Source organism: Podarcis filfolensis (genome assembly GCF_964270895.1).
Source record: "Podarcis filfolensis genome assembly, chromosome: 17".
Lineage (NCBI taxonomy): Eukaryota > Metazoa > Chordata > Lepidosauria > Squamata > Lacertidae > Podarcis > Podarcis filfolensis.
The window spans coordinates 696,407-710,464 of NC_139621.1; the positions used below are offsets into that span (position 1 = coordinate 696,407).

Here is a 14,058-nt window from a genome sequence, read left to right on the forward strand (position 1 = left end):
CTTTCTCTCCTTCATCCTTTAAATCTGGGCCCAGCAGCAGCTGCATCTGGCACCACTCTTCCACATTTTTGTTTTTGGAGCTCATTGGCTAATCCCTGCCTGGAACTATGTGGGCCAGAAGGAGCATGGTGCAGCAGTACAGATGCATGCTATGCCAAAGGGAGCAGGGAACTGTTTGCCCCTGTCTCTTCCCTTGGGACTAGGGCCAGATTTATTAGACAGGAGAGCTGTTTGCATTATGAGGCACCACCGGGACTGCTGTGTCTGGTGAAATACAGAGAGCTATTTTGTCCACCGCTGAGGCCTTTCACATCTTTTCCCATCCTTCCTAGGAACTCTAGCTCCAAGGCTGTGCCCCAGATGAGAAGAATCCTAGCTGCAGAGCAGCTGGGGCTTTGCAGGGTGTGATGACAGCCTCAGTTCTGGCTTTGGCAGAGCTGTATGTGCTCTGATGGGTTGGGCTCTGAGCCAACGCATCTGTTGGAAGGACAGATGGGATATCTGGTCCTAGAAGACACTGAGCAGCTGGCTGCTGGGTGTACCTTCTGCAGGGGCATCCTTCGTGGGTCACCTGCCTGCTGCACCTTTGCTCTGTTCTATCTCCTCCCTAATATTCTGTTGCCTACATTCAGAGTGTCTTTGGTTCTTTAGACCTATCCTGGCTCTGTTTCTTTCCTGCCAAAGAAAAGGAAAGAGCGGGATCAGGATCAGCCCAGACTTCTGGTCGGCGCCAGCGCTCAATGGCGGTCTCCCGCTGAGCTCCGCTCAGGGAGACTGCTCCATGAGTTTGGGTCTGACCGCTACGGCGAAGCGGGGACCCCTAAAATCTCAGGCGCGGAAGCCTGAGAGCACGGAGGCTCGGTGGGCACCTCAAGCGCCCCCCCTCAATGCAAAGGAGCCTTTTTAAAGGCTCCGGAGCGGCACCGGGGAGCACGGTGCTGAGAGCCGCTACCCAGCCCGTGGAGTGAAGCCGCGTCGCCATTGACGGAGAGCGCCGATTCCTTCCTGACATTTGGAACTTAATTGGATTATCCGTGAGTAAGACTGAACAACAACTTTAAAAGAAAATACTTGGAAATTGGCTGAAAACGGAGAAGGCAAAAAGTAAGGAAGTCTGCCTTCCCCGGACTGCATGTTAACTAAAGCAACGAAATAGGAAGCTGCAATTTGACAGGAAGCAGCTTTAAAATTGATGGACTCAGACATTGGACTTAAATCCCCCCCTTAGCAGGCAGGGGCAGGGGGGGAAGACTTTTGATTTGCATTACCTGCATGAAAGAAGCATAGAAGGGGAATTTTCTGCCGTTTTGAACCCTTGGGGAGGACTGCCTGGAAAGTGAGCAGAGTGGCAGACGAAGGTGATTGACTATATGGGACTGGCCGAGATGACTGGCAGAATCCGTGACCAAGGGAAAGAGACGGTGGAAGAAGATTGGAAGAAATTTAAAGTTTACCTTAAGAACTGTTGTAAAATTAATGAGTGCTAAAATGTCATGGGTAAAGTAAAACAGAATTGCAACGATAAATGATTGGGTAAGAGAAAAAGGATTAAAGAAATTGAATTATAAGTAATTGAAATTAGGGGTTGCTGAAAAAGTTTAAAATAGGGATGCAGAAAAGGGAGGTATGGGGAAGTCGTTGAAATAAGGTTTAAGGAAAAAAGGTTATGAAATTATACGTGTTTATATGTTTGTTTGTTAATGTGTTATGTTGTGAATTGTTAGTTTTTGTCTGTTAATATATGTTGTAAAACCAATAAAAAATTATTATAAAAAAAAGGATCATAGAATCATAGAGTTGGAAGAGACCACAAGGGCCATCGAGTCCAACCCCCTGCCAAGCAGGAAACACCATCAGAGCACTCCTGACATATGGTTGTCAAGCCTCTGCTTAAAGACCTCCAAAGAAGGAGACTCCACCACACTCCTTGGCAGCAAATTCCACTGTCGAACAGCTCTTACTGTCAGGAAGTTCTTCCTAATGTTTAGGTGGAATCTTCTTTCTTGTAGTTTGGATCCATTGCTCCGTGTCCGCTTCTCTGGAGCAGCAGAAAACAACCTTTCTCCCTCCTCTATGTGACATCCTTTTATATATTTGAACATGGCTATCATATCACCCCTTAACCTCCTCTTCTCCAGGCTAAACATGCCCAGCTCCCTTAGCCGTTCCTCATAAGGCATCGTTTCCAGGCCTTTGACCATTTTGGTTGCCCTCCTCTGGACACGTTCCAGTTTGTCAATGTCCTTCTTGAACTGTGGTGCCCAGAACTGGACACAGTACTCCAGGTGAGGTCTGACCAGAGCAGAATACAGTGGCACTATTACTTCCCTTGATCTAGATGCTATACTCCTATTGATGCAGCCCAGAATTGCATTGGCTTTTTTAGCTGCCGCGTCACACTGTTGGCTCATGTCAAGTTTGTGGTCAACCAAGACTCCTAGATCCTTTTCACATGTACTGCTCTCAAGCCAGGTGTCACCCATCTTGTATTTGTGCCTCTCATTTTTTTTGCCCAAGTGCAATACTTACATTTCTCCCTGTTAAAATTCATCAGGATCAGCCCAATACATTTTTTCTATCTAGATCAGGGGTCCCCAAACTAAGGCCCATGGGACTCATTTATCCGGCATCCTGAGACCCCTGCCGCCCGCTGTCACCGCCCGCTCTTACTGGCACTGCACTGCTGCCCACTTCTGGGTTGGAGGAGCACCGGAAACAGCTTGTGCGCATGCGCAAGCGTTATTTGCGGTGCACATCTGGGTTGGAGGAGGCCCGTGCACATGCACACAAGCTATTTCTGGTGCTTCTCCGACCCGGAAGTGCGCCAGAAATAGCGTGTGCGCATGTGTATGGGCACACACTCCCCCGCCCTCTGGCCCACCACGTGATTGGCGCTGGAGACACCGGCCCAAGGCATGGTAACTTTGCTGACCCCTGATCTAGATTGAAAAATTCAGATGGCGCCACCTTCCAACTAATTAGCTACAAAATTACTGTACTATCAACCTTACTGTATGCTTGTGAAACATGGACCACTTATAAACACCATCTCCAACCCTCGAAAGATTCCATCAAGTCACATCACTTGGGAAGACAGGCAAACTAATGCCAGTGTACTGGAAGAAGCAAAGATCACCAGTGTCAAAGCAATGATTCTTCAACAGCAACTTGGTTGGTCTGGTCATGTTGTTCGGATACCTGATTCTCATCTTCCAAAGGAGCTACTCTATTCCAAGCTTAAAAATGGAAAGGGGTTCAAAGACTGTCTCAAGGCAAATGTTTCAAAAATGTAGTTTAAACACCTACAGCTGGGAAACACTCTCCTGCAAGCACTCCAGTTGGAGAACAGCCTTTACCAAAGGTGTCTTGGGTTTTGAAGACACTCAAACTCAGGACGAAAGGGAGAAACATGCGAAGAGAGAAGCACGTTTGGCAAACCCTCACCATGATCAACTCCCGCCCGGAAACTTATGTCCACACTGTGGAAGTACGTGTGGATCCGGAATTGGCCTCTACAGTCACTTACAGACTCACTGTTAAAACTGTGTATATGGAAGACAATCCTACTCTGTTACAAGTGATCGCCAAGGAAGAAGAATTAGCATGGGCCACCCCATGCTCTTTCTCAATCCTCAGTTGTTTCTGTGGTGCTTGTAAAGGACTACTGCACAATTGATGGTACTTTGGGGTCAATCTTATGCCCTGAGACCTGTGGGTATAGGGATGTATACAAATTTTAATAATAATAAGAATGGGAGGTATACAAATTTTAACAACAACAATAAATTGTGTGCCTCCACTCATCCGTCTTTGACATCCCAAATCTGTCACCCTGAGGTGGTCACCACCCTGCGGCGGGATAGACAGATGGACAAAATAGGTGGATATAGCAAAGAGGAAAGCAGTAGACAGGCAACAAGGGTCAAGGGAAAGCAACATAGCCACACCTTAAAAGAGGAGCTTAGCACAATGTCTGACTGCCATCCTGTGTTCCCATCATCCTGTGTGTGCCAGGGAGCCATGGCCAAACAAAGAATGCAGAACCCTCTGGTTTTTGTGTGGAAACTGTCAGTGGTAGGTGACTCTTAACCTGCACAATGGGTTACATTGCACCCATACAAAACCAAAGGGTTCTGCATTCTCTGTCCTCCATTCAGGGAAGTAAGAGATATTATCCCAGTACAAGAACTCCTTTCAGTCAGGTAGGAGCACTCAAAGTGGGGGAAGAGCACTTCCGGGGTGAAATGTAGTCTAGGGAGAGTCACAAGAGCTGTAGAGGTGCCTGGAAGCGGCTGCATTTGGCTGTCTGGGCTTGAGGTTCCCCTGTCCCGATTGTGGTGTATTCATCTTTGTCTTCCACCACTCCCAAGATCTTAAGCTGGCTGTATAGGCTTCACTTTTATTTTTTCATGTTTTGTATCCTGGTTTCAGAGGAACTACAACAACAGAGTCTTGCTTTAGCATGTACAGTGGTACCTCAGGTTACATACGCTTCAAGTTACAGACTCCACTAACCCAGAAATAGTGCTTCAGGATAAGAACTTTGCTTCAGGATGAGAACAGAAATCGTGCTCTGGTGGTGCGGCGGCAGCAGCAGGAGGCCCCGTTAGCTAAAGTGGTGCTTCAGGTTAAGAACAGTTTCAGGTTAAGAACGGACTTCCGGAACGAATTAAGTACTTAACCCGAGGTACCACTGTGTTTAACCCTCTTGTTACACAATGACAGAACCTTGCCTCTTGGCCCATCTAGCTCAGGGTTGTCTATACCAAGGATAGAGAGCTTGTGCTACTGCAGAAGGTATTGGGCTCCAACTCCCTCCCCTCCTACCCAAGCAGCAGAGCCAATGGTCAGAAATGGTGGGGGTTGTGGTCCAGCAGCAACAGCTAGAGGGTACCGGGTTCCCCAGTCCTTGTCAGCACTGACTGGTAATGGCTCTTTGGGATTTCACAGCAATCTTTCTGAGGCAGCCCTGCTTGGAGATGCCAGGAATTCAACTTGAGAGAAGGCTCTCCTCCACTGAACCATGGTTTTTCCTGGTACATGGGAAGTCAGAAAAGGCAAGTCTTGCCCTGCAGAGATTATGGTCTAAATATCAAGGGCTGGGGAAATAACAAAAGGGAGGCTTGGGAGAACTGAAAGAAGGAAAATTACGAGGGATCACAATCTCTTCTCTCCGCCCCTGGGTCAGGCTGGGACATGAGCACAGCCCTGCCAGAAACATCCAGCCGCTACCACCACTGATCTAAGTGTGGGCTGCAGGCATGTGTAGCCGTTGACCTTCCGGTACTTTGCCATAGGAAGAGGGAGCTCTCTAGGCTTGTGTCATCAGGAAGGCTCAGTAGGTAAGGAGTCCGTGGCCTCTCATGCTCCTGCTACCTCCCGGCCCTGCCTTCATCTCACTTTCAGAGCTTCCTTTGGTTAGATTGCATCTCCACAGACCTGTTGGCTGATTGTTGTTTAGTCCACACCAGTTTGTAAATCCACTGGACTGAGGTGGGGGGGGGGGCGGAGGGACCCTCACGTTCTCCTAATTTAAGTGTAATGCGTGCATTGAGCAGTGACAGTTAACTTATCTCCGAGTGCCTTTACCCTAAATAGCAGTAGTGCTGGGACCACAGTCCACTTCCATTCTCAATAAGTGAATGATGAAGAAGCCCCTTCTGTAGAGAAATGAGATTTTCCCGGTCTAGCAGCACTGCTGCCATAAATCTCCTGCCAGGTTCACTTTAGCAGCCGCTCTCTCTGTATACCCCTGAAGTGACATTAACCAGGAGCTGGAACAGACTCATACTGTCTGCACTGGATGGAAATGTGATGAGACGCTTGAGCATCTTGGGAGCAGTTTTGAACCTGGCTCCATAATTAGCGCCCAGCACAGGGGGGGCTGGGAGACGGGGGGGGGGCTGCCTGCATATGAGCAGGAGGCATTGATTGCTGCATCTGTAGGCAGGAGTTGGGTTTTGTAGCTCCAGGCGATGGTTTACACAGGCTCTTCGAGTGTCAGCACTGATGCTCTATGGAGAAGGCAGCAACTGTGGAGCCCTGGGGGTAGCCATTTATTAGACCCAGGGGAAATTAACAGGAGTGACTGCTGTATTTCTGATGGGTTGGGAGGGGCCAGGATGGAAGGAGAGAATAAATTTCCACTTGAGGAATTTTTTACCAAGGAGAGAGGGGTTCCACCTCCCTGCCCACCAGGGGGCTGGTCTTCAGGGGTAGAGAAGCACCAACTGCCTGCTGAGATCTCTGGAGGAAGATCTCTGGAGGGAGATCTCTCTACGTGGCACCTTGCTTCGCTTACTGTCTCAGCGTCTTTTGTTTCCAAAAAGCTCTTTGGCACAGGACATGTAGAAATCATTGGCTTGTGGAATGCAAGGAGCTGAAGTCACTCTCCAGCCTTCTCTGCTGTGGCTTTCGGTGGGTGGTTCTTGGCTGGGCTTGCTAGGAGGCCAACTTTGAGGTTGAGAGCGGAGAGCGATTACAGAGCTCTGTGCTTGAGTGCTTTCTTTGACTCGGCAGAGGTCTGTGGAGAAATGGAGCCATGCTCTGGGAGCAGCCCTATGTCTTCAGTGACTTCTCTTCAGCACCAATCCATCCTCTGCCAGAGTGTCAGCCCACAAAGGGCAGTGTATTATGCCACAATCCCTGCAACCATGTGTGGCAAGTGGGAGCAAGGCCAGAGAAAAGAGAAGTTCCATAGTGTAGCACAGTTGCAGCTGACAGTATCATGTTCCATGCAGTTCTGACAGTGTTGTGAGACAGGAAAGAGACTCCCCCCAAGACCTTAGCAGTCAACCAGCATCATGTTGGAGAAAGCAGTAGTCCTTAAGCACCATTCCTCAAAACTATTTAGAGCGTTCAGTGATAGCCAGCCTTTTGAACTGAGATGGAAAGAATACAGTGGTCAAGTGAATGTCACATAACATGGCATTTTATGCTTTGGAAAAGGAGAAAAGGCTTCCATCAGTACTTTGGCTGCAGCATTCTGCAGCACCTGCAGTTTCCAAACACCTTCCAAAGGCTGCGTCATGTAGAATGCGCTGGGAGTAGTTTAACCTGGATGTGATGATGGCATGGTATCTGTAAATTAAGCAGATATGGGATAACCTTCTAACCTGTGTCTTATACAGAGCTTGTCTTCCATGGGTTTGCCCTTCCCAAGCTATAGTATATGGGTGGGGTTGGACTAGTTTCAGTGTTTGAAATTAGCTGCATGCCAGTCACATTTTGTGACTGGTAACCAACCATTTGCAACTGGATGGAGATGTCTGGGTGCCACCCTTGGTGCCTCGCATCTCCACTTGCCTGGCTGTAGTCAGCTGGTCTTCCGGGCACAGTGGCAGCAACCCCTGATTCACCTAGCAGCAAAAGATATAAGATTAGAGAGAGGGAGGGAGAGAATTTTTTGCTGCCAGGTGAATCAGGTGTTTGGCGGGATAGCGCTGTAGGAAAAGACACACATTTTGCTGCCGTCCTACCTGCAGACTATCTGATTCACCCGGCAGCAGGTTTCCCCCCCATGGGGTTGCCTAGTCTGGCAGTGGGGGTACCAAAAAAAGAGAGAAAGACATTTTGTTTTGGCACCCACAACCTGCATCCCAGGAGCCACATGACTCCTAGCATTTCTATCCCAGTTTCTAACACTAGTTTTTTCAGTTTGGGTAGAAAATGAATTTTTTTACATCAGTGATTGATCAGTTAAACTTTAATATGTTTCCAGAACCCTAGTAATTATTAATCATTTATAAAGAGATACTTCCCCCCCCAAAAAAAATTTGTTAGGCACTGTAGAGATGTTTGAAAATTGTGAATTGTCTCTGCCCACAGGCTCACAATTTCAAAGTAACTGGAAGCAAAGAAAGGAAATGCAGGTGCCGGTTCTCAAAAGTTATGCAGTTGTTTTTCTAGAGATCCATTGGAATGGCAGCTGAGGAAGCAGCTTGTGGTGGAGGAATAGGAAGCAAATGGCCGTTGATTCCAGCCAGGCCAATGGTGGAATCCTTTGTGTGTCTCTTCTCCTTCTGTTGCAGCCAGGTGGAGATGGATTTAGTTGGGACAGTGTGGTGAGATCAATGAAGAAAGTGGAAGCTAACATACAAGTTCCTAGCCAAAAGGTGCTCTTGGTTAGAAGGAAGGACCATCGCCACTGTTTCCTCTCTTCATTTATTCCCCTATGATACACTGGAACCAAGATTGCTTCAGAAGCAAACCGGTGTGCTCTCCTTATTTCACAAACTTGCAAGTTAAAATTGCCCCCCTTGCAAATTAATCAGCTAAAGGTTTGGGTTGATTAATTTAAACAGATCTGAGCTAGTAGCCTTAGTCATTCAGGCAAGCCAAAGGCAATATGTCCTAATCCTGATGCATGATTAGTGGCCTTTACTCCAGCCTTTCTTGGGAAATATTTGAGGAAACAGATTTCATGACTTTCTGTGCCACCTGCTCCTTTGAGGAATCATCTGAAATGCAGTCATGCTAGGGAAGCAAGGCTGAATAGGATGGTATCCTTGATGCACTGAAAATTCCCCTTAACAGCTCTTAAGGACCTCTATCAATACTAATAAATACACTGAGTCTTGCTGTTCTGAGCAGTTTGTGTCTAAAACAATAGCTCGGCATTGCACATTGTAGCAGGAAACCTGATTCTGGCTTGATCTCTTTTCCTCCTGCCATCTCTAGCTGCTACAATTCGTTTTCCTCTATCAGGAAAAGCTGGCTTCCTGGTTCCAGTCTCTGCGCCTTTTCACTTTTCTCTCTTGGGGCAGTTTCATGCTTGGGACTCTCTTAAAAAATGAAAGACTCTAGTTAGACATCATGTTACACATGAACCGTAGTGGATGAAGAAGATGGAATTCTGGGGATATCAGATTTCAAAGTACATAAAGGGGCATTTAGAATTTTTCAGGGGCTAAAAGTAAAGCTGTGTCAGGCGTGGGGCCGGTGGGTTGTGTTGCACATTGGATGTGGGGATGGATTAATTTTTTTAAGGAATTTCAAACAGCATATCTATATCATGCAGAATAGTAGAACTTGAGCTTCCTTGAGCTAGGCAGATACAGGGTGCTGCTGTTGGGGGGCGGCGGCTTTGGTGTTCTTGGGAGCAATACATTTTTCAGCAAGTGGCTGATTGGAAGTGATTTCTGCAGCCATGCTAGTCTGAGGTCCTCTGGGGGGCATCTGGTTTTCTATCTGCAGAGAGGAATGGGGTGAGGTGAAGAAGTGTCTCTCCCACAAGGCACCTGACGACCTGCAGAATACAAGGCCGAGTTCAGTAGCAGCATGGCTCCCTGGGAACCTTGGTAGGACTTACCGATTGAGCATGTAAAAAGAATTGCTGACTCAACTATGGCTGCATGTGTGTGCTCTTGTTTCTCAGTAAATGGCAGGCAGAGTTGTCAGGTGCGATCATGGTTGAATTCCAAGAAACTTCTGCTTTTTCATTTTTTAGTGAGTGAGTATTTGTCCTTTATAGAGCTAAGCTGAAAGGATGTTGGCAATGTCTGCTGGAGCTTCTGGTGTTTAGAAAGCGGCATCCCAGTAATCTGTGTGGCACTGGCCAAGCTGTGTCTTCTTCATGGCCCCAATATGCTCCTTTGTTGCTGTTTCTTCTCTCAATGCTGCCACACGTTGGGCATTTGGGGAAGGCTGAGCTGAATACCTGTTCTCTCCTGCTGCTTGCATTGTGGTTTTCTGATGTTTTCTGATTTTAAGCTCCCGTGCAGTGCTGTAGGTTATATTTTAATGTATTTGTTTTTTAATTGAATTTGGCTGTGCACCGCCCAGGGAACCTTTGAGATGAAGGGTAGGTTATGAGTGGAAGAAATAAAATAGATGGTATATATAAAATACCGTACTACTGTTTGCCAAGAAATGTCAGCTCATGTTGCTGATTTGCATTCTGCTTCTGTGCACTGTCTTACTGTGTGGCTATCTATTTACATAACCTGGGTAAGGATTTTGGAGTTTTTGTTGTGGAAACCTTGTGCTTGATAAACCCTCCCCTGCCCACCAAACTGCTAGGTGTTGAGCTCTAAATCAAAGTGTAGGAGCTGGTTGAATTTGGTCAAATGCATCCATTCCCGGGAAAGACTGACGGAGCAACAGTGCTGAAATCCTATCCACTAAGCATTAGAAATCCAAATATCCCTTTGCAACCATGAGATTTGATAACTTGTGGTTTCATTCTTAAGGAAACAGTAACTTGGAAGCTTAGTTTCTTGAGGTACCAGGGTGCATATTTATGGAATAAAAATGTGAATGCTTTGGCCTCCGAGCGCCCTCGGCGGTGACATTGAACGCCAGAAATAGAGAGTGGTGTTTAATCCATGAAAGTGTTGAGGAAGGCAAGCTATTACAACGTGAAAAGAAGTCTGTAGGGGCCACTCTCACGCATCCTCCAAAGAGGAATGAGCAGAGTTCAAGGAAAGCTTTTAAGTATGTTGTGTTCCAGACAGTTCTGTGGCTCAGCCCCCCACCCCCACCCCCGGAAGCTGCTTCTGTTCTCCTAGCTCACGTCTTAAAATGCCCCATCTCTGCTTTGAATAGGGTGTGTGCTAAGAAATCAGGTGGTCTGTTAGCATATCCTTTGGGATGGTTCCAAGAATGACATCATTTCTGATGCCCCAAAAGGAGGACTGTGGGGGACAGGCAGCTCCAAGCCCCATCTACCCATTGCTACTGCATTAACATCTTCCACGCTGGGTTGGCGGCATACACCTGCCTTGAGCAAGGGGGTGGGGTCAGGTGTCACAGGAGACTTGCCAATAATGGAATAATCAGCCTCCACTGACAGCTTGTCAGGTCTGACACCCCCGCTTCCTAGCCTGCCAAGTTGATGCCTGACACAAAGATGGGCTTGGGAGGGGGAAGCAGGTCAGGGCTCTGCGCGCAGCTCCTTGTTTGCACCACCCACAAAGAAACTTCACTGTTGTGCCGTCACGTTGGTGTGGAGCATGAAACCTATTGGCTAAGGAGTTTGCAAAGGGTGGTTGTGTCTCTGGAAGCAGAGTCTGCGGTAAAGGTGATACTGTACAGCACAGGGGGAGGGGGGAGCCCCTTGATACCAAAGATAAAATATTTTAAAATACAACCGCTCACATTTTCTTACTTACGCCTGCTTGTTAATGCTTATATGTGGACATCCTACAGAGGTTTGTTGGGTGATTTCCCTTTAAGTAGGCCCCACTCGTTGCCAGAGGGATGTTTGAGTCCCTGACTAACCCTTCCTCATTCAGGATCATGTGCAGGTGTATGTGTTTTTTGTGTTTTGTCCCTTTTTCTGCTCCATCAGTGCAGCAGAACCTCTTGTGTTCCATGCTGCCTGTATACTTTCTGCAGTGAAGGAGAAAAAGAGAAGTATTGGACCATAGAAATTAGGGGTGCAATCTCAGTTGAATTGTGCTGCCTACCTATTATTACGGAATGGTAGGACATTTGTGACTATCTTTGGCAGGATTTCAAATCCACTCTTATCTAGAGCCTGGCAATTATAGCTTTTAAAAATGCAAATAGAATATCCCTTTAAATCCGACACACATTTTCAAGGAGCCTGGGCCTGGGTCAAACACCTGCCTGGATCTTGCTTATATTTATTTAATGTCTCACGTGTGCATTCTGCCCTTCCTTCAAAAGGGCCAGGGCAGTATGTCTGTGGTTGTCTCATTTTTCTACTTGCAACAACCCAGTGAGGTAGGCTAGGCTGAGAAAATGATTTCTGGCTGAAATAGTCAAGAGGGCATTCTACGATAACCTAAGGCAGGCCTGCACCACTATCCTAGGCAGGCAGTACAAGTGCCTGGGTGGACGGATCTCTGATGGGCTGGCCTGCATAGCCAGTGACGGCTGCATTCTGCTTACTTGGCCGCAGGTCATTGTGGAGGCATGGCCTTGCGAGAGACATGGGACTGGGAGGAAAGTGACCCCTGGCTTCTGCAAGGTCCATGTCTAGATGGAGCAGAGTCTCCCTTGAGGAGCCATGTGCAGTTGAGCCCAAATTGCCCCACTCTTATAAGAAGGGAGACTTTGGAAGGCAGCTCTGGGAGTCCACAGAACAGCAGCTGCTACCAACAACCTTTTCCATCTACTTCATGACTCCAGTCTTCAGGAAGGATGAACCATGCTTTCTGCAGCACCTGCTATTTGTCTCTCTCTCTCTGTGTGAGCACCATGCTTTTTCTCTCAGTACAAAGACTCTTTAAATATTTAAGCAGCGGCAAAGCTGCTCATGCTGTTTAATAAATCATAGTGACCTGAAACTGCTGCCTTGCCTAAGGGGAGCTCCAGAGCAAGGTGGCTCACACTGCTGCTGGTCATAGAAGACAGAGAGGACAGAAAGGGAGCAGGCAGGGGAAAGGACGTACAAAGAGCTTCTGCACCAGGCTGACTGGGAGGGAAGCCCTTTGAAGCTGCACACACACACACAGGCCCCCCCACCCACACACTTTGGTTCCATCCTTCATAAAATCATAGAATTGTAGAGTTGGAAGTCCCACCTCTTGCAGTGCCCCCGGATTAAGCCCCGGGATTAATGCCTGGACCTGACCACGGTGCTGTTGTCTTCTTGCTCCCTAAGAATATGGCTCCAAAATCTTGGTTTCTTCCAAGACCGTAATATAGCTCCTGCTATAGGGTTGGGTATATGGTATAGTTCAGGGGTGGGGAATCTGTGGTCCCAGGCAGCTCCCACCCCACTGCATATCAGCTCCAGCCAGCAGGGCTCATGGAGTGGGGGGTCCTTTCTCTCTCCTCTGCTGTATTTCAAAGCAGAGAGAAAGATGGCAGGACTCATGAATGCATCATTGTGCCTCCTGAGCAGGAACGGGCAATGCTAAACAGTATTTGGAAAGGCTGCTGATCCGGACCAGGCAAGAAAGTTGCTCTCACAGACCTTTCCCTGTTCATATTCAGTATATCCCATGCCAATAATGGATCCTTTAAAAAACAAACCAAAAAGAGAGAGAATTGTCCCAGCTCTGCTACTGAAGCAGGGAGGGAGGAAGAGAGAACTGGTTGCAAATATAGCTCCCTAGATGTGCAAGAGAGGAGGGGCGCCTGTTCTCTGAAGCCTGCTGTGACTCAGCCTGAACCAGTAAGTGGGCGAAAGAAAAAGAAGCCCCCCACCGTGCAGGGAGGTGGGAAGGCAGAAAGAGGAGAGTTGGGTGGCATAGAGCAGGGAAGCTCAAGGTGCCCAAACTGGTCCTTTGACCAACTTGACACCACCTCACCACCAGCCCCACTGGAGGTCTTGAGGGTCCTGTACATCACTAGGTCAGCATGGCTGCAGACATGTTGCTTTTATATGGTTCCAAGGAGGCAATAAAAACGAATGTGCCTGTATGCCTGCGAGTGGGCTGCGGCAGGAGAATTTGCTCCTTTTGAAGACTGCTCTTACCCAAGCACTTCATCTTTCACAGCCCTGGTGCCAGGAACTGGGCAAAAAGAAGTATCCAAGCAACGGCCTAATGAGATCTCATCTCTCCTGTTTTTGTTAGCTCTCTGAAATTTCCTTCTCGCCCTCCCTCAATTTGGGGTGTGTGTGCATGTGTGTATGGTTGGGGGAAATAAACCCAAAATTTCATTGCACAGATAGTTGGTTGACATGACAAGAAAAGCACACACTGCCACAGTAGGCTGGAAGTGCAAGTAAATCTACTAGGGAAACAGGTGTGTCTCTGAACCAGGAAGTTCAGGGCAGTTGGGAGATGCCTGGGAACCAGTGTGTGTGTTACAGTAAGTGCCACACTTTTTTAATTGGGTTGGGGGGGGAGATGCTGGTACTGCATACCCTTGAGAACCCCCAGGAAAAAAGCCTTGCTGGGAACTTGACTATTTTTAATAAGGGGGTTGGTGCTGTGCTGCTTTTATTGTAATTATTTGTATGGCTTCAATAGAATATATTCTTTCAATTTTTTTTAATTATTACACTTTCTATTTTATCTGTAAGTTGCCTTGAGTCCCACCAGGGAAAAAGGCAGGGAAAATTAATTAATTAAGTTTGTATTCCACCCTTCATCCGAAGATCACAGGGTGGTTCAGGACATAAAAATTCAAGATGAGAAC

The 14,058-nt window shown here is 47.5% G+C and overlaps 1 protein-coding gene and 1 long non-coding RNA gene across 2 annotated transcripts in view; both read left to right on the forward strand.

The window, feature by feature from the left end:
• Positions 1–14,058, forward strand: part of NDUFB11 (NADH:ubiquinone oxidoreductase subunit B11) — a 45,576-nt gene that overhangs the window by 7,182 nt on the left and 24,336 nt on the right. The gene's annotated exons all lie outside the window — the stretch shown is intronic.
• Positions 5,937–12,951, forward strand: LOC310752297. Its single transcript, XR_014542901.1, has 2 exons — positions 5,937–11,355; positions 11,896–12,951. It is a non-coding gene; the product is annotated as an uncharacterized lncRNA (long non-coding RNA).